Consider the following 20,102-nt stretch of genomic DNA (forward strand, 5'->3'; position numbering starts at 1 on the left):
GACATATTTGCATACAATTCCATACTTAACTCCACACGTAGTTCTTCTCTCCTTAGAGCCCCCCCATTCCCATATTTCCCAATCTCAATTTAGTATATTCTACCGAGGGTCCAAAATATGGAATTCTCTGCCTTTATATTTTTTTTAATTTGTCTTCACAGCAGTTTAAAAGAGCCCTGAAATACCTTCTCCTAAACAACCAATATTTTCCATATCGTCTGCCTATATAAGCTGGGTCCAACCAATATTTTCCTGTCATATAAGTCTAAAGGCCTATCAAAAAAAATTCCGGAAACCATCAATGGTGTAGATAAAAGTGCTCAACAAATGAGTAGAATATTAAGTATATATATATATAAAATTGTAGCATATCAGCTTTTTAATATAGGAACTAGGCGACCACTCGGGGTGGACTACCACTAGGAGTGGGCTTTTTAAGGGTTTTCAGGCGGGTGTTTGGCGGAACTGGGGGGAGGGGTCTTATGATTGGGACTAAGCGGCAAGCAGCTAGTGCGGGTCATGGCTGTAAACAAAAAGGGCAATAAACCTGACTGTTTCAAATGAAATTACGTGGTCCTGACCTTTCAATGGATCGAAATGCTTCACTGGTGTCAGAAGTGGGATCCGTGACTGGGAATCCATGCCGGTGGAGAGAAGCTTTCGAACCATCAGGAGCTAGCGATGAGCTGCAACAACGGATGACGACTGAACAATTTTATTGATGGGGTAAACGACAGTGAGCTGAGAGTACAGGTTAAACGCAGATGTCCCGTGACAATGAGAGAGGCGCTCACCATCGCTATGGAGGTAGAAACAGTGTATTGGGCTGAACGGGGAAATGTTAACCGCTCCAGCTGCGCTATCGCTGGTATCCCACAGAGGAACGTCGCGCAAACCCCGACCAGAAGTGACGTCATACCACGGTGTCCGTGTACAGACGCCATCTTGGAGAAGTCAAAACACCCTACATTGCCTGATAGAGCTATAATATGAGCAGTGAATCTAGAAAACAGCCAGTTTTGCCCACCCAGTAAACTGAGCTTGGTTTGTGGCCCCTATGAAAGGGCAATGAACGGTTTGCTGGGGAAAATCTTACAGAGAATCAAAACATGATGACACCCCCCCCCAAATACAACTCCGCACCAATGATCCAGAGAAACAGAACCACAGCCGCCCAGTACTGTGATGATATGCCAGTTTGTCTGTGAATGTTCTCATTCATCCAGGTCATGGTTATCCAAAGGAATTGAATCGAGTGCAACTGGACTTGGTATATATCCGTGAAGACGTTTCGCCTCTCATCCAAGAGGCTTCATCAGTTCGTGCCTTTCTGATTAGACCAAGCTAGTCTGACTGGCTGGTGATGAAACTCAGATATTTATCCTCTTTGGAGTTGTTATCAGAGCTAATGATGTCCATGGCTCTTTGTGTTCCGATGTGTAGCAACGCCCGTCGTTGCTACACAATACCTTTGATAACGACGGGCGTTGCTACACATCGGAACACAAAGAGCCATGGACATCATTAGCTCTGATAACAACTCCAAAGAGGATAAATATCTGAGTTTCATCACCAGCCAGTCAGACTAGCTTGGTCTAATCAGAAAGGCACGAACTGATGAAGCCTCTTGGATGAGAGGCGAAACGTCTTTACGGATATATACCAAGTCCAGTTGCACTCGATTCAATTCCTTTGGATATGCCACAGTTGTTTCTCCCGGGGAGGGGGGTAGCCACACCCCCAACCAGGCCTGCCAAAGAGGAGGGGTTCTCTGCTATGGTGCGTGCTGTTGGAGAGGGCTTAGCTACAAGGAGTGGGGTGCCAAGGAGGACCAGTGACTGGTTTGCTGGGTGTGTGGGAGTGTTGAGCATCTGGTCAGGTACTGTGATAAAAGAAAGGGGCCTAGGTTCCAGGAACGAGAACGTTTTACCACAAAGGACCAGGGGGAATACTAGGGACCAAGCACAGGGGGCAGAGCTTTGTCCAAACTGAAGAGACCCCACAGAGGAACAATAAAGAGAAGACCACCAATCTACCACCAATTCACCAGACATCCTATGGTCACCAGACATCCTATGGGGGGCGACGAACACCACAAGAGGAAAGCATGAGTGCTGATGGACACAGGAGTAGAGGAGGGAGTGGAGACAATGACCAAGGCATAAGCATAGTGAAAAAGAAAATAAATACAGGAACAGAGAGCCAGGGTCACCAAAACCCTAACCATTGTTTCTGTAGGCTATCTTATAAAGAATGACACATACACGAGTTGCTCAGTGCAGCCAAGTATAATCAAAGTGTTGTGACATGTTCTTGAGCACGGGTCATGTGTATCTAAGGTAAACTAGTGGATAGCCGATGGCATCAATCTATCTAGACCCGTAACATCCTCCTTTTCCAAGTATAAACACATACACATGAAGTTAGTGCAAAATAAAATTACTTTCATATACGAACAACCAATAACAGTGCAACAGCAGTAAATCTCTTCATATCCCATACCAGTGTAATAACCACAGTAGCGTATGATAACATTTCTCCTCTTTTCCCCCTCTCTCCCACATAGCAACCATCAACATTATTCAGATTACATAGTGAGTTTCAGACGAGGTTTAGACAGCCGTCCAACCCTTGTGTAAGTGTGTCCATCCGAACGCGGAGCGCCAACAGGAGTAGATGGCGCCTTGGGCATGGACCTGATGGGGCTCGGCTCGAACACAGCCTGAGGGGACTCAATGACAGTTTCTGTAGCTGGATCCCCGTCCGGTGTGTGTGCCGCAGCGGGTTCAACAGGATCGTGCGCGGCTCGTGCAGCTGGCTCAGCCACTCTGAGATCAATCCTGTTACGACGGTACAGGGAGCCATCAATGTCCACAAGATAAGACCTCGGCGCAACCCTGCGGAGACAAGTTCCGACTCTCCAGCGGCCAGTGTTATCACCTGGCAGGGGCTTCATCCGTACGACTTCCCCAATTTCAAGTACCGGCAATTCACGGGCAGATCTGTCATAGAAGGATTTGGCGAGTTGCTTCCTGTGGCGCAGCTTTTCAGTGACGCCCACGACAACAGCTGGTTCCAGGAGCTTGCTTGCCGCCGGGATGGACGTCTTCAACCGGCGGGACATGAGGCGTTGTGCTGGGCTACTGCCCATGTTTTCCGTAGGTGTATTCCTCCAGTGAAGCACGGCTTTCCAGGGGTCTTCACCATCATGCGCGGCCTTACGCAGAAGATTTTTTACAATCTTCACGGCCGACTCGGCCTTGCCATTCGCTTTCGGGTGTCTGGGAGAGGAGGTCACGTGCTCAAATTCCCACTCAGAAGCGAACCGTGTGAACTGAGCTGTGAACTGAGGGCCGTTGTCTGTAATAACCTTCTCTGGCTGACCATGTCGAGCGAACTGTGCCTTACATCGCTTGATGACTGTCTCTGCAGACATGTCGGGTAGAAGCTCAATCTCCCAAAAATCGGAATAGTGGTCGACTATTAGGAGATAGTCTTTCTGTCTGAAGCTGAATAGGTCCATGCTCAAGACCTGCCATGGCCTGGTTGGTACTTCGTGAGAGAGCATGGTCTCCTTTTGCTGATTGTGGGCGTAAACATTGCAGGTCGAGCAGCTGCTTACAAAGTCCTTTATCTCTGACTGCATGTTGGGCCAGTACAATGTCTCTTGAGCGTGTCGGTAGCATGCATCACCCCCTATGTGACTTGAATGTATGCGCGTCAACATTTCTGGGCGGAGTGACTTTGGGATGATGACTTTTTGCCCCCGGAACAGAACTCCGTTCTGCACACTGATTTCATCCCTGAAGGGCCAGTACTCCCTAGCGATGAGGGGCGCTTCCTCCTTTACATCTGGCCAGCCCACGAGAACAGTGTTCTTCAGTGCCTGTAAGCATTCATCTCTGTCGGTGTGTCGTCTGATCTGTTCCAGCCGCTGGTTAGTCACATTCAGGTACTCTGCCTGGTTCACGTGCTGTATGTCTTCCTGCTCTTGTTGCAGAGAGCAGATAGCGTGTCGCTGATATGCAGTCCCTCTGCCGGAGCATCCAGCCGTAGCTCTGCTGAGCGTGTCGCTTATGAACAAATCTGGGCCTGGTTTGTAGATTACCCTCAGGTCGTAGTTCTGCAGAGTCATGAGCATGCTCTGGAGTCTCTTGGGCGCATTGAGAAGTGGCTTGCTGAAAATAGAGATCAGAGGCTTATGGTCCGTCTCTGCTGTGATTGGGTCGCGGCCATATAGGTAATGGTGAAACCTCTGGCAGGCGAAGACGATACTGAGACACTCCTTCTCAATTTGTGCATAGTTTTTTTCGGTGGGGGTAAGAGCCCTCGAGGCAAATGCGATGGGCTGACCTTCCTGCATGAGACAACATCCGAGACCGCTCTGGCTGGCGTCGCTCTGGATTGCGATTGGCTTAGTTACATCATAGTAGCGCAGGACGGGCATGGCTGTCGCCAGCGCCTTAAGCTCATGAACCGCCGCCTCGTGCTTAGGCAGCCAGTGCCAGGGTGTGTCCTTGTCCAACAGGCGTCGCAACGGCTCGCAGACAGTAGATAGATGAGGCATGAACTTGGCTAAATAGTTAGCGAAGCCAATGAGACGCTGCACGCCCTTGGCATCTGTTGGGTTCGGCATGTCAATAATGGCTCTCACCTTCTCTGGATCGGGCTTCAGTCCAGCAGATGAGAGAACGTGGCCATGAAACTGCACCTCAGCCACCTTGAACTGCAACTTCTTCAGGCCGAGGCGAAGCTTGACCTCGCGGCAGCGTTCCATCAACGCCGCAAGCTTGACGTCGTGGTCATCCCCAGCCTCCTTGTCTGTGTCCCCGCAGCCGACGACCAGGATATCGTCTGCAATGGGCTCAACGCCCTTCAGACCGGCGAGGAGCTCGTGCTGTTTGCGCTGATATACCTCGGGCGCCACCGATACTCCAAATGGTAACTTGAGCCACCGCTTCCTCCCCCAGGGGGTCCAGAACGTGGTCATGAGGCTACTCTCATAGTCCAGTTTGCATTGCAGGAATGCATCCCGAGCGTCCACTAACGTGAAGACTCTGGCCTTGGGCAATTTATACAAAATGTCCTCCAAGGTAGGCATGATGTAGTGAGAGCGCTTTAGGGCTTTGTTCAATGGTTTAGGGTCAATGCATATTCTCAGCTTCTCCGGTTTTTTAACAATCACCATGTTGCTGATCCAATCTGTAGGATCTGTGACAGGCGCAAGGTGGCCGTCAGCCTCGTACTTGTCCAGCTGGGCTTTGACTGCTGCTTTCATTGCGATTGGGACATTGCGAGGGGCACTCTGTACTGCAGCAACACTAGGATCAAGGTCAAAATGGACCTCCCCAGGCACGGATTCCACAGGGGAGTTGAACACGTCACTGTATCTGTTGATAAGCTGTTCTTTAGTTAGGGCTCCTGGTTGTGTGTGTTCCATTTTGAGCACATCCTCTGGAATTGTGAAATGCATGAGCCCTAAGCGTTCACAGGTGGAGCCTGACAGAAGAGGATGTTGGCTGGTCCTCACTATTTCGAATGAGAGCTTGTGTGTTTGGCCTCTCACAGTACGGTCAGTCTCAAAGGTGCCCATAGAGCTCAGTGTTTCCCCCGAATACAGCTTCAGTCTGGTGTCACTCGGGCGGAGAGGTGTGTTTGGGGCCAGCCTTTTCTTGTCTTGAAAGCCCATTACATTGCAGGTGGCTCCAGTGTCCAGCTGACATTGTTGTGGCTTGTCGTGGAGTTTCAGAGTCACAAACCACTTCTTTCCTTTGGTGTGCACTGCGCCGATTGACTCAAACATGTACAGATCATCTGCATCATTACTATGCTCTGGGGGTTCTTCTGTGTATTCCACACAGTTTACCTTGCCCTCAGCATGCCCCTTTTTGCTCTTTAAGCACACTTTAGAAAAGTGATTAAGTGTCCCACATGACCTACATTGTTTCCCGAAGGCCGGGCAATGCTCTCTGCCCCTTGAATGCGAGCTGCCACAATATTTGCAATTGCCTGCATCTCCTGCTGTTCTGGGTGGATTGCTCTGTTTCCACTGGTTTTTTCTGGGTTGCCTAGCAACGGCATGCACTGCCTCCGGCTGCGGTGTTGTTGCAAACTCCATTGCTATCATACGGATGTCAGTTTGCTCTGCTGCGCGACACATGTCAATAGCTGTGACCATGTTCAAATCCTTCTCTCTCAACAGCCTGCGCCTAACGGCCTCGCTTGCAACTCCCAGGACTATCTTATCACGGATCATTTCATCTTTCAACTGTCCATACTCACAGGTTGCTGCCCTCTCTCTCAGTCTCGTCACAAAGGTATCAAACGATTCTCCTTCCTCCTGCTTGCAACTCCCGAATATGTACCTCTCGTATATTGTGTTTTTTGCTGGCTTGAAGTATTTCCCCAACTCTCTCAGTATGGCGTCAGGATCCCCTTGATCATCTTCTGAGAGGTTCAGATTGTGGCGGTAAATATGCCTGCATTCACTTCCCATCACACTCCTTAGAGTAGCCGCTTGTATTTTCTTGTCCTTGCCAAGTATGCCCGTGACGAGGACGTAGTCTTCATATTCGGCCCGAAAAATGTCCCAATTGACACTCCAATCGCCTGTGAAGCTCATCGGGGACGGTGGTGGAATATTCACGTTAGCTGCCATTGTATGTGATGCTATCGGCGCCGGTAATGCTAGCGTTAGCTCCTCTGTGACAACGTCTTCAGTAGAAGTACTTTGCTCTGAATCGGAATCCTCCGACATGTGACCTACTCAGGCCTACAAACTTAAACATGCGAGCTAGTAAAATAAGAAATAAGGTCTCCGACTTCCGGCACCATGTTTCTGTAGGCTATCTTATAAAGAATGACACATACACGAGTTGCTCAGTGCAGCCAAGTATAATCAAAGTGTTGTGACATGTTCCTGAGCGCGGGTCATGTGTATCTAAGGTAAACTAGTGGATAGCCGATGGCATCAATCTATCTAGACCCGTAACAACCATATCTAAATATACTGCCAGGTGAATGACATAGTCTGTGGTAGGGGTGCAACGGTCCAGTTAGCCCACGGTTCGGTTTGTACCTCGGTTTTTGGGTCACGGTTTCGGTTCGGGTCGGTTTCGAATTACATTGTTGGTGAAATAAGTTTGGGAGGGAATAACGTAGCGCGGATCGAGCGTATGCATTAGCTGACGAAAGCCCACATCTCCAACCACCGAAAAGGGCTGCATGTCTTTAGCAATGAACACCCCCGGGGGCTGCACGGGTTATTGTTTTGTGTTTCTCTGAGTTGGCGCTATAGGTTTGTTGGAAAGCATCTCCGATAGATGGTTGTTTTTTCACTGGTGCGGTTACCTGTGCGTCTGTCCTGCTTCCAGAGAGCGAGACATCTGGGTGGTGACGGCGGAGATGCTGGCTCATATTGGAAGTGTTTCCACTTGCGTAGTATGGGACATGGGTCAAGCAATGCTTGCAGCACACAATGTTATTTCTGTCCACTGTGTTGTCTCCCTCATCGTTGTAGTCAACAGCAAACCCGAAATGTCCCCAGATTTGTATGAAGACGGTGCTTCTTCAAACTTTTCTCTCTCTACTCCTCCACTCGCCATGACTTTTTTCTGCTTCTGCGAGCTACCGCCGTCTTTTCAACTCGACTGTCGGCTCCAGTTACAAGGGGGGTGGGGGGCTAACAGTGATTGGATATTTACTCGTGAGGCGGGGATTTCTGCAGCAGGCTGCACACAGGCACACAGTGAAAAATCCATTCGCCGGCAGTAAGAAACGCCTGTCAACTATTCACGCACATTTTAACTGCAAAACCGAAAACCCACGGTCCATAAGGGCGGATTGAACCGTACAGGGTGGACCGTACGGTTTGGTTTTAAACCAAAAACCGTTGCAAGTCTAGTCTGTAGAGGGCTGATTGACACAGGAGCTTCAGTCACAGTTGTTGAGGGAAATGTGCTGGACAAAGGGGATGGGACATGGCGCACTCAGATGAAACCCTGTCAAGGAGTGTTATGCATGGCCACTGGAGAGGTCGCTGCCAGCCAGGGGAAGATAGCTTTGAAAATCCAGATAGATGTGGAGGTAGAACAGGAGGCCTGGGTAGCCCCCATACAAGATGACCTGATACTGGGGCTGGACTTCCTTCGTCCCACAAAAAGTAATCTGGATCTCAAAGCTGACCTTCTTGTGTTGGGTCTGGGGGGACAGACTTTCCAAATCGTTGTGACTGGTGAGGCACCTCAGATAGGAGTGCTAGATCCCCCAGTGGAGGTCCCTGTAGCCCCTCTTCCAGAGGTCCTAGTGACCATGTGTAATCGGGCTGGTAAGCATCTCACGACCTCGCAACGAGAGATGGTGCAGCAGTTAGTGGTGGAGTTCATGGACGTATTCTCCAAAAGCCCCAATGACCTTGGTTGCACTTCAGTTGTCCAGCACCACATAGACACGGGCAAAGCTCGCCTGATCCACCAAGCCCCATATCACCTGCCCATCCACAAAAAAAAAAAACAGAGGTGGAACAACAGCTGAAGAGGATTATTGAGGCTGGCATCGTGATACCATCCAAGAGCCCATGGGCATCGCCAGCCATTCTTGTCCCAAAGAAAGATGGGTCGACCCAGTTCTGCGTGGACCTTCGCAAACTCAACGAGGTCACCACAAAGGATGCACACCCCATACCCCGCATGGATGATGCCCTGGACAACCTGGCCAGGTCGTGTTGGTTCTCTACACTTGACCTGAGAAGCAGGTACTGGCAGTTAGTTAAGACAACAAATTGTGGGAGAAAACAGCCTTCTCATTGGGACAGGGGCTCTAAGAATTTACAGTAATGGCCTTCGGCCTCTGTAATGTCCCCGCAACCTTCGAGAGGTTGATGGAGAAGATACTTGAGGGTCTACCTGCATCTGCCTGCCTAGTCTACTTGGATGACTTGTTGATCCACACCTCCACCTTTGAACAGGAACTTGCAACTTTGAGAGATGTTCTAGGTAGACTGCGGCAGGCAAATCTGAAGCGCCACCCTCAAGTGTCAGCTTTTCCAGCACCAAACACTATTCCTGGGGCACATCGTCAGTGGCGCCAGAATACCTACCAACCCAGAGAAATTCAAGGCGGTGGTGGAGTGGCCTCAGTCAGTGAATGTCCCCCAGCTGAAGCGCTTCCTGGGCCTGGTGAACTATTACTGACGTTTTGTGAGGAGTTACGCAGACATTGCCAGCCCCTTACACAGGGCGGAGACGGTGAAGCCATTCCAGTAGACAGAAGAGTGCGATCAGGCATTCGTGGCACTGAAGGAAGCCTTGGTCACCTCCCCAGTCTTAGCCTACCCCTTACCAGATTGTCCCTTCATACTGGATACGGATGCCAATGATAAATGAATGGGGGCAGTACTCTCACAGGTGACATGGGGCGGGGAGCAGGTGGTGGCATTCTACAGCCAAGCCCTTAACCAGTCAGAGCGAAATTACTGTGTGACAAGGCGTGAACTGTTAGCATTGGTGAAGGCTACGGAACATTTCCACCCCTACCTGTATGGCCAGTCATTCACAGTCAGGACAGACCACACCTCCCTACAGTGGTTGAGCAACTGCAAACACGCTGAGGGTCAGCTCACCCAGTGGCTGGAACAGCTCAGCCAATATCAGTTCCAGATCCAGCACAGAGTTAGGAGGCTTCATGGAAATGCAGATGACCTTTCCCACCGCCCATGTCTCGAGACCAACTGCCGGCACTGCGAGAGATGGGAAAAGAGACAGGAAGAGATGCAGGAAGAGAGTGGGAAAGAGACAGGAAGAGTATCACTTACTGCAGGCTATGGAAGGCGTCCCTGTGGGGTTAGAGACTTTAACACCGGAAGACCTAGGTCAGATGCAGGCTGACGACAGTGAAATCGCACCTGTACTGGAGTGGAAGCTCAGCGGAGGAAGTCCACCCAGGTGTGAGGTGACTGCACAGGGCCAGCTGGTGATGAGTTTGTGGGCCATGTGGGGACTGCCTGGAAGTGAAAGGAGTACCCTACTGCAAATGGGAGTCCTCCAGTGGAGGCAGGGTGGTGTGGCAACTGATAGCACCAAAAGCCCTCAGACAGGAGATACTCAGGCTAGCTCACAAGTCTGTGTGCCCACCAAAACTTTGTTTAGTAAATAAATATAATTAACGTTAAAACCAAGCCTAGAAGAGATTACAGAAAGACAGGCAAACTGGACTGTTTCTTTACCAGTCAATAGCTTGGTTAATTGGTTTGTTGCTCAAGATCAGGTATGATTATTAGGGTAAGAAAGGCAACTCAGTAGATTATACAGCTGGTATTTCAAACTAAGAAATAAGTTGAGAAAGGAAAATCATATTTTTTAAAAAAATTTCAGTTATTGGATGGTGGTCTAATACAAAAATGATTACTCTAAAAACTTTACTTAATCCAAAAATAAAATCACTGCATTTCACTACAGTGGATGGATTTTACAATAAATCATCTTTTTAAAAAAAAAATATATATATAAAAGAACCTCCCTCATAGAAACATACAATCCATTTTTCCAATTCCTTACAAATAGGATACTAAAAAGTAAAAAAGTAAAGGGGTTCAAGTGCCATCCGATGTTGCTGCCGATGCAGTCTCGCTCTTCTTTAACTGTAAGAGCCTCCCATCTTCTGTGGGAGTGATTGGTCTGTCCACACAATCCATTCAACCGAACCTCTTCCTCGTCCTTCTCCCTCTCCTCTCTGACATCAGCCTATTTGAGTTTGAGGAAGCCCTTGTAGAGGAGGTGGGAGCGCCTGATAGATCGCTCATTCTCCAAACAGAAGAGCAGGTCCCTGAGGTTGACACATGTAATGCGTTGCCTTGTGTCTCTGGAGCTGGATGGGCCAGCACCAGATGACACAGAGGGACTGGAACCCCAGCCCTGCCAGCAGAAGAAGAGAGTGAGAGAAACACATAAACACAAACACACACACACACACACACACACAGGCAGAGAGACAAATACGTTGAGAGAGAGAAAGAGCGAGAGAAATTTGGTGGGTATATCTGTGTACGTTTCAAACCCTTTAATGAATGTGACAGTCATATGGGCAGCGATGCTCTTAATCATGCAGCTATGCTCTTAACCATGCACCTCATTTCAGATAAGTTTCACCCGGGCCTTGGATCAAAAAAGGACATTTAATCAAAAAAAGACATGCATGTTAGGGTTAATACTCCTGTCTTTGCCCCTGAGCAAGGCAATAGGAAAGAAGAACTGGAGTTGGTCCCCGGGCACTACAGCTGCCCACTGCTCCTTTACAATAGGATGGATTAAATGCAGAGAACAAATGCATAGTAAGAATAAAATTCGTTGTAAAAAATACAATGACAAAATAAAGTGGCTTTCTTTCTTTGAATCTACATAGGATGTGGCTAAAAAAAGGGTTATGAAATACAGGAAAGTGGATGTTGTAGTTTGTTTCACCTCAGCTCCAGAGGATGTAGAGCCCAGAACCTTCCTCTTCTTCCATGGGCAAATGGCCACCTGAGCTACCAGGTCTGCCTTCCTCCGTCTCAACTGAGCCAGCTCCAGCTGCTGCAATTGGATGATACCAACACACACATCAACATAAGAACTGAATACAGGTAGTCCCCGGGTTACGAACGAGTTCTGTTTTTGAGTCTATTCTTAAGTCTAATTTGTATGTAAGTCAAAACAGTTACGTACAGTTCACATCTAGTGTCAATAAGTCAATTTTTTTGTCTTAGTATACAGTATATATTTTACCTAAAACATCATGAATATAATAATGCAGTAATAATAATAAATATAACTACAGTAACGTATTTATAATTGAGAGAGAGAATGTGTGTATAGTTATAAAAAAACATTAAAACAAACATTTCTTACATTTCAAACTCCACACCTGCCAGTCGCCACCTGCCGCCTGCCGCAGGTCACGACCGGCAGAGGCCAGCCAGCCATTTCACGCCAGAAACGAGAGCCCGCTCAGGGCTCACCTCCCCGGATATGCGAGAAAAAAAAACCAATAAGAGCATTTCACCTCTCTCTGAACGCTTAATTATTTCCACTGTAGTTTCAATCGTGATTGTTTTCCTTTTCTTCGATGCATCGCTATCACTTGCATCAGATTTGCGCATTGAAGCCATGATTACGAGGGTAAACACATGAAAATTTTAAGTCAAAACACAACGCACACAATGTTTACGTGATCCGACTTAAAATGGTGATGACAGCATGGCATTGTTCTCCCTCGGGCTGACAAACCACCTAAAACGCGCAGTGTTTTGAGTGTCACGCAAAGTAGTACATCCGTTCATTAGTATGAACCATTGTGTGTAACTTCATTTTTTTAAATAATAGGCTTTACGGAGGTCGCTTCATAAGTACGAGCATTCGTAAATTGGGCGTTCATAACCCAGGCACTACCTGTACACAGAAACACACTGAAATGAAAATAGATCAGCCCATATATTTGTCTAATTTTGAGCCTACCTCTTTGGCCTTCTGTTCTGGGCACAGCTGTTTTGGGTCCTCTTGCCAAGCTTGAGACTGCAAAGCCAACAACAAAGAGATCAGTATCTAATGCTCAGTGTAATAATAAGCCTAAAGACACATCTGTATGGGGGTAGCATTACCTGGGTATATCCAGTCATTTGAAACTATTGATGACATTGTCAAAGAGCAAAGATCCTTTATGTTAATATTTACAGTCATATGGAAGACAGAATTTGTAGAACAAAGTGGGTACTGCTTTTAACAAATACCAAGATTCACTGGAAAGTTTGATTCTATGTCCAAATTACTTCCAGAATTTCACACTGGACAACATTTTGACTGATGCATATTGAAAAGTTGTTGGCAAGTTACATGTTGATTGCACGTATACCCAGTAATTTCTTGGATTACCTTTCAGGATTGCTGTACCAGTTTAACCCTTCTGTTGTCTACCAGGCAAAAATGACTCATAACAGTGTTTAACAGCAGAGAAAAGACTCTAAAGGATATTTTTTTAACCTGAACTTTGATGACTTTTCCTAGTGACCCCAACATTAGAAGTGAAACATTGTTTTTGTTCATATTTCCATGAAAGCTGTACACCAGGTACTAAGATTGTCTTAGGGTCATGTTTGACCAAAAAGTTAAAATCGGGTTTATCTCATCTCATCTCGTCTCATCATCAGCTGCTTCTCTGGGGTCGGGTTGCATTAGCAGCAAGCTAAGTAGGGCACTCTAGGCGTAACTCTCCCCAGAAACACCCTCCAGCTCCTCCTGGGGGATCCCAAGGCATTCCCAGGTCAGATTGGACATGTAGTCCCTCCAGCGAGTTCTGGGTCTACCCCAGGGTCTCCACCCAGTTGGACATGCCTGGAAAACCTCCAAAGGAAGGCACCCAGGAGGCATCCTAATCAGATGCCTGAACCACCACAACTGGCTTCTTTTGAGGTGAAGGAGCAGCGGCTCTACTCTGAGCTCCCTCCGGATGTCCGAGCTCCTCACCCTATCTCTAAGGCTGAGCCCAGACACCCTATGGAGGAAACTCATTTCAGCCACTTGTATCCGCAATCTCATCCTTTCGGTCAGTACCCAAAGCTCATGACCATAGGTGAGGGTTGGAACGAAGATTGACTGGTAAATTGAGAGCTTTGCCTTCCAGCTCAGCTCCTTCTTCACCACAAAGGTCCGGTACAACGTCCGCATTACTGCTGATGCTGCACCAATCCACCTGTCAATCTCAACAAGACCTCGAGATACTTGAACTCCTTCACTTGAGGCAACAACTCATCCCCAACCCAGAGAAAGCAATCCACCATTTTCCGGTAGAGAACCATGGCCTCAGACTTGGAGGTGCTGACTCTCATCCCAGCCATTTCACACTCCACTGCAAACCACCCCAGTACATGCTGGAGGTCGCTTTCTAATGAAGCCAACAAAACCACATCATCTGCAAAGAGCAGAGATGCAATTCTGAGGTTCCCAAACCGGACACACTCCTCACCTTGGCCTCACCTTGAGATCCTGTCCATGAATATCACCAAAAAAAAAAAAAAAAATCAACAAAAGAAATTAGGTTTATAAACAGGTTTTTGGATCAGGTCGTTGATTGTTTTTCAACCTGAAATTTGACAACTTTTCCTAGAGTAACCCCAACATAGGAAAAAGTTAAACATTGTTTTTGTTCATATTTCCATGAAAGTTGTACACCACTAGGGTACTAAGATTGTCTTAAGGTTATGTATGACCCTATAAAAACGAGTGGTGTCCACTGATTAAATGCAGTCTTTCTGCACTGTGAAGAGGGAAAACCCAGACAGTCACAAAGTTTGTGATGAATGACAGGTTGTTTCTTCAAGCAAAATAGATTTGGGGTTTAGAATTAAATTGCTTTAATTTAAAGGTTTAATGAAGGCGGGTCATAAATGACCCTCAAGACAAGGGCAGTATACAGAACGTGTGGACAACACAAAGATTAATTTGACATACTCTATGCAGAGGTTCCCAAATGGTGTGCCGCGGCACACTGGTGTGCCATGAGGCAAGTCTAGGTGTGCCGTGGGATTTTGTGAAACCATACATTTTTAATGCAATATACAACTAAAAAGTTATTAATGAATTTTTAATTTTCTGTCAGTATTTTGTACACACTCATTTCCCAATACAGAGACAAATTATCTGCCTAAAAATAATTTCTTTAAAAACCTTCCATCAAACAGAACCCCAGTTTTCGCCATTCGTGCAGAAGATGTGGGAATTATTAGAGTGTGACAGCCAGTGTGAAGGAGGATAACAACATGAGAAATTCATGAGGGGTAAAATGGATCGCTTTCTGGTGCGGAGTAAACCACCACTAACCAGTGCAGATGACACACCACCTACAGAAAAGCGGGAAAAAACTGTCAGTAGACAGTATCATGAAAGCTACCAGAGTTATGGCTTCAGCTGGACCAGGGATGCCAACAGCCCTCAGCTCGAGTGTGTTATCTGTCAGGAGAAGTGCTAACATGGTGCCAAGCAAGCTGAAGAGGCACTTGGAAACCAAACATCCCTTCCACATTGAGAGAGACTTGGCATACTTCAAAAGAGCGCAGGATCTGAACCAGAAGCAGCAAGACCATTTGATGGATTGTGTGAAAGTGTCTGATAAGGTGATGGAGGCAAGCTATATGCTAGTGGAGCTTATTGCAAAGCAGAAGAAACCTCACACAATAGCAGAGACACTCATCCTCCCCGCTTACAAAAAAATTGCAGGTGTCATGCTAGGTCCTGATGTCGCAAATGTGCCTTCGTCTGACAATGTAATCAAAAGAAGACTCGGCGACATGTCAGATGTCATTAAGCAACAATTGACCGAGAAAATGCAGATGAGCGGCAAATATTTTCTCTATAAATAGACGAATCCACTGACATAAGTGGGGCTGCCCAACTTCTGGCAACATCAGGTATGTTGATGGTGATCCTATTAAAGAGACTTTTCCCTTCTGCAAAGAAATGGAAAGCCAAACAACGGAAGGAGAAATATTCAAGGTAACTGATAACTATTTAAGAGAGAAAAGTCTGACCTGGGAAATGTGTGTCAGTCTGCACAGATGGTGCGGCATGCATGACTGGGGGAGTGAGAGGACTTATTGTCAAGGTGAAAGCACAAAACCCAGATATTGTGACAAACCACTGTATTTATGAGAGAGGTATTCGTTGCCAAAACCATGGCCCCGGATTTGGCTGAGGTGGTGCTAGATCAGGCTATACAGATGGTGAACTACATCAAATCAAGGCCCCTGAAGTCTTGCCTCTTCTCCAAACTGTGCGCTGAGATGGGAACAGATCATCAAAGCCTTATCCTCCACACAGAGGTGCATTGGTTGTCACGGAGGAAAGTCTTGTCCTGTCTTTATGAGCTTCGAGAAGAGCTTTTGGAGTTTTCAAGTGAACACACTGTCCCACGTAAGGACAAGCTTGCAGATGAGAGGTGGTGCACCAAGCTGGCTTGCCTTGCAGACATATTTGGGCATCTTAATGAGTTAAACGCCAAGCTTCAGGGCAGGAATGAAAACATTCTGTCATCCACAGACAAGAGTCAGGGTTTTTTTTGGGCAAGCTTACCCTGTGGCAAGAGACTTTGGAGCAGGGCTCCATGGACATGTTCCCACTGGCATCAGCCGCGCCACAGGCAGCTAGGGAGCACGCTGTATTTGCCAAACACCTTCAGGCATTCAAAGAGAGTTTTGAGCGCTATTTTCCACGTGTGGCTGACATTGAGGACTATGACTGGATTTGAGACCCATTCAATCAGGAATCCTCAACAGAAAAGCTCATTTTGAGAGAGAGAGAGAGAGAGAGAGAGAGAGAGAGAGAGAGAGAGAGAGAGAGAGAGAGAGAGAGAGAGAGAGAGAGAGAGAGAGAGAGAGAGAGAGAGAGAGAGAGAGAGAGAGAGAGAGAGAGAGAGAGAGAGAGAGAGAGAGAGAGAGAGAGAGAGAGAGAGAGAGAGAGAGAGAGAGAGAGAGAGAGAGAGAGGGAGGAATGCGCAGAGCTCCGTATGGACCGCTTATTGAAGCTCAAATTTAGTGAGCTCCCACTGGATCAGTTTTGGTTGGCTTCTGCATCAGCATACCCAACCATCTCCAGTTACACCATTGAGCAACTTCTTCCTTTTTCCCACTACCTACCTGTGTGAGTTGGCATTCTCTACTCTGGTTTACATGAGGAACAACAGGAAGTCACGGCTCTCTGTTGAACAAGACTTGCAAGTGGCCTTCTCTTCAGTACCACCAAGGATTAAAAAGATCTGTGAGCACTGACAGGCACATGCGTCTCACTAGTTTGGAAGTAGGCAAAAAAATATTTACAAAAGCAAATGCTTTAATGTTGCAAATTTAAGTTACATTCACAATTTCCAACCAAAATTTTTCTTTTCAACTCGATGTCAAGTGCGCTGACACTATGGTTGCATTCACGTTTTGCATGCCTATAGCCTGGGTGCATAAGATAGCGTCGTTCGACTTCCGACATACAAGTACTTGCACAAGAACTTCTGGTCTGGTTTGTTGAGAGAAGAGATGACTTTGTTTTACACTCGTTGTTTGCTAACTAATGTTAGCTGGCTGCCTTGCAACTAATGTTACCTTGCTACTTTGTTTTTATTAGTCAGCTAATATTGCTAACTTACATCTACATTCAAAATCAAAAATTTTTAGTACAATGACACTGTGATGTGGATGAAAAGTTGTGGCCAAACAGAGGAGAGACTGGATTACCAGTGAGTCGCTAAAGTTGAATTTAAAGTATCTTTACAGTATTTCCTTTAACCTTACAGGAGTTCGTCAACACTCTTTTGAAAACTGTAATATACTTTTGAAGAATTTTTGTCTTTATTGATGGCAACACTAGACACAGTAGTCCAGAGACTAATAACAGTAATTTGGTGATCATCAGGTCTTTGTAATATAAGGTACAAACCCCAATTCCAATGAAGTTGGGACGTTGTCTAAAATGTGAATAAAAACAGAATATAATGATTTGCAAATCCTTTTCGACCTATATTCAATTGAATACACTACAAAGACAAGATATTTAATGATCAAATTGATAAACTTTGTTGTTTTTGCAAATATTCACTCATTTTGAATTTGATGCCTGCAACACGTTCCAAAAAAGCTAGGACAGGGGCAACAAAAGACTGGGGAAGTTGAGGAATGCTCAAAAAACACCTGTTTGGAACATTCCACAGGTGAACAGGTTAATTGGAAACAGGTGAGTGTCATGATTGGGTATAAAAGGAGCATCCCCCAAAAGGCTCAGTCGTTCAAAAGCTAGGATGGGGCGAGGTGCACCACTTTGTGAACAACTGCGTGAGCAAATAGTCCCAACAGTTTAAGAATAACGTTTCTCAACGTACAATTGCAAGGAATTTAGGGATTTCACCATCTACAGTCTATAATATCATCAAAAGATTCAGAAAATCTGGAGAAATCTCTGCACGTAAGCGGCAAGGCCAAAAACCAACATTGAATGCCCGTGAACTTCGATCCCTCAGGTGGCACTGCATTAAAAACCGACACCATTTTGTAAAGGATATTAACACGTGGGCTCAGGAACACTTCGGAAAACCATTGTTAGTTAACCCAGTTTGTCGCTACATCTACAAGTGCAAGTTAAAACTCTACCATGCAAAGCAAAAGCCATATATCAACAACACCCAGAAACACCGCCGGCTTCCCGAGCTCATCTGAGATGGACTGACGCAAAGTGGAAAAGTGTGCTGTGGTCTGACGAGTCCACATTTCAAATTGTTTTTGGAAATCATGGACGTCGTGTCCTCCGGGCTAAAGAGGAAAAGGACCATCCAGATTGTTCTCAGCGCAAAGTTCAAAAGCCAGCATCTGTGATGGTATGGGGGTGTGTTAGTGCCCATGGCATGGGTAACTTGCACATCTGTGAAGGCACCATTAATGCTGAAAGGTACATACAGATTTTGGAGCAAAATGCTGCCATCCAAGCGACGTCTTTTCAGGGACGTCCCTGCTTATTTCAGCAAGACAATGCCAAGCCACATTCTGCATGTGTTACAACAGCGTGGCTTCGTAGTAAAAGAGTATGGGTACTAGACTGGCCTGCCTGCAGTCCAGACTTGTCTCCCATTGAAAATGTGTGGCGCATTATGAAGCGCAAAATACGACAATGGAGACCCCGGACTGTTGAGCAACTGAAGTCGTACATCAAGCAAGAATGGGAAAGAATTCCACCTACAAAGCTTCAACAATTAGTGTCCTCAGTTCCCAAATGCTTATTGAGTGTTGTTAAAAGGAAAGGTGATGTAACACAGTGGTAAACATGCCCCTGTCCCAGCTTTTTTGGAATGTTTTGCAGGCATCAAATTCAAAATGAGTGAATATTTGCATAATAACAATAAAGTTTATCAGTTTGAACATTAAATATCTTGTCTTTGTAGTGTATTCAATTGAATATAGGTCGAAAAGGAATTGCAAATCATTGTATTCTGTTTTTATTTACGTTTTACGCAACGTCCCAACTTCATTGGAATTGGGGTTTGTAAAAGAAAATGTATTCAGGGTTGACCATGTCATAATGATGCTGATACTTTGCATATTGCCTGTCTTTGTTTATGTAATGATGAAGACACATTTCCATGTGGTGATATTGTTATACTCTATTGACAGATGTATTCAATTTTGAAACATGAATTTATAATTTTGACTGTATTGAGGACTTTTGCAGGTGAAGTTTAGTGTTGTGCTAAACAATTTAACTGTTCTATGGAGTGCACTTGACAGTTTTGAGAATGTTGACAGTTTCAGGAATTGGATTTAAGCAACTGAGAAAAACTGTAGTTGTATTTTCTCATGTGCTGTGTGCTCATCCTAGTCTAAATAAGAATCTTGGAAAAAAGAATGCCTGACAATTGCGAAGCACTCACATATCTTATTTTTCCTTCCCTCATTCTTCTACATCCCCAAACAATGACAAAAAGACAGTCAGTATTTGAAGGCATGATTTGGTTGACTGGCAGCACAGTGGCGCAGTGGTTAGTGCGGTCGCCTCACAACAGGAAGGTCCTGGGTTCAAGCCCTGGGGTAGTCCAACCTTGGTGGGTCATCCTCTGTGTGGAGTTTGCATGTTCTCCCTGTGTCTGTGTGAGTTTCCTCCGGGGGCTCTCGTTTCCTCCCACAGTCCAAAGATATGTAGGTCAGGTGAATTGGCGGTACTAAATTGTCCCCAGGAATGAATGTGAATGTGTTTGGGGTGGGGGGGAATAGCCTGGCGGCCTATCCAGGATGTCTCCCCGCCTGCCACCCAATGACTGCTGGAATAGGCTTCAGCATCCCCGCAACCCTGAGAGCAGGATAAGCGGTTAAGACAATGGATGTATGGATGGATTTGGTTGACCGAAATTCGCGCACTGTGGCACACAACAGTGCTCAGTGGAGTCTGATTCACGGCATTGATACTTGAACGCCCCTTACTGCCCTGTTTGATTCATTGATTTTTCGGATGAAATTAAGGTTTTGGACAGATAAGTTAGCAGCTAACTAATGATTCAATAGGATGTAAGCATCCAGTTGTACCGGAAGTTCTTATGCAAACAGACACACT

Source organism: Lampris incognitus, chromosome 2 (genome assembly GCF_029633865.1).
Source record: "Lampris incognitus isolate fLamInc1 chromosome 2, fLamInc1.hap2, whole genome shotgun sequence".
NCBI lineage: Eukaryota > Metazoa > Chordata > Actinopteri > Lampriformes > Lampridae > Lampris > Lampris incognitus.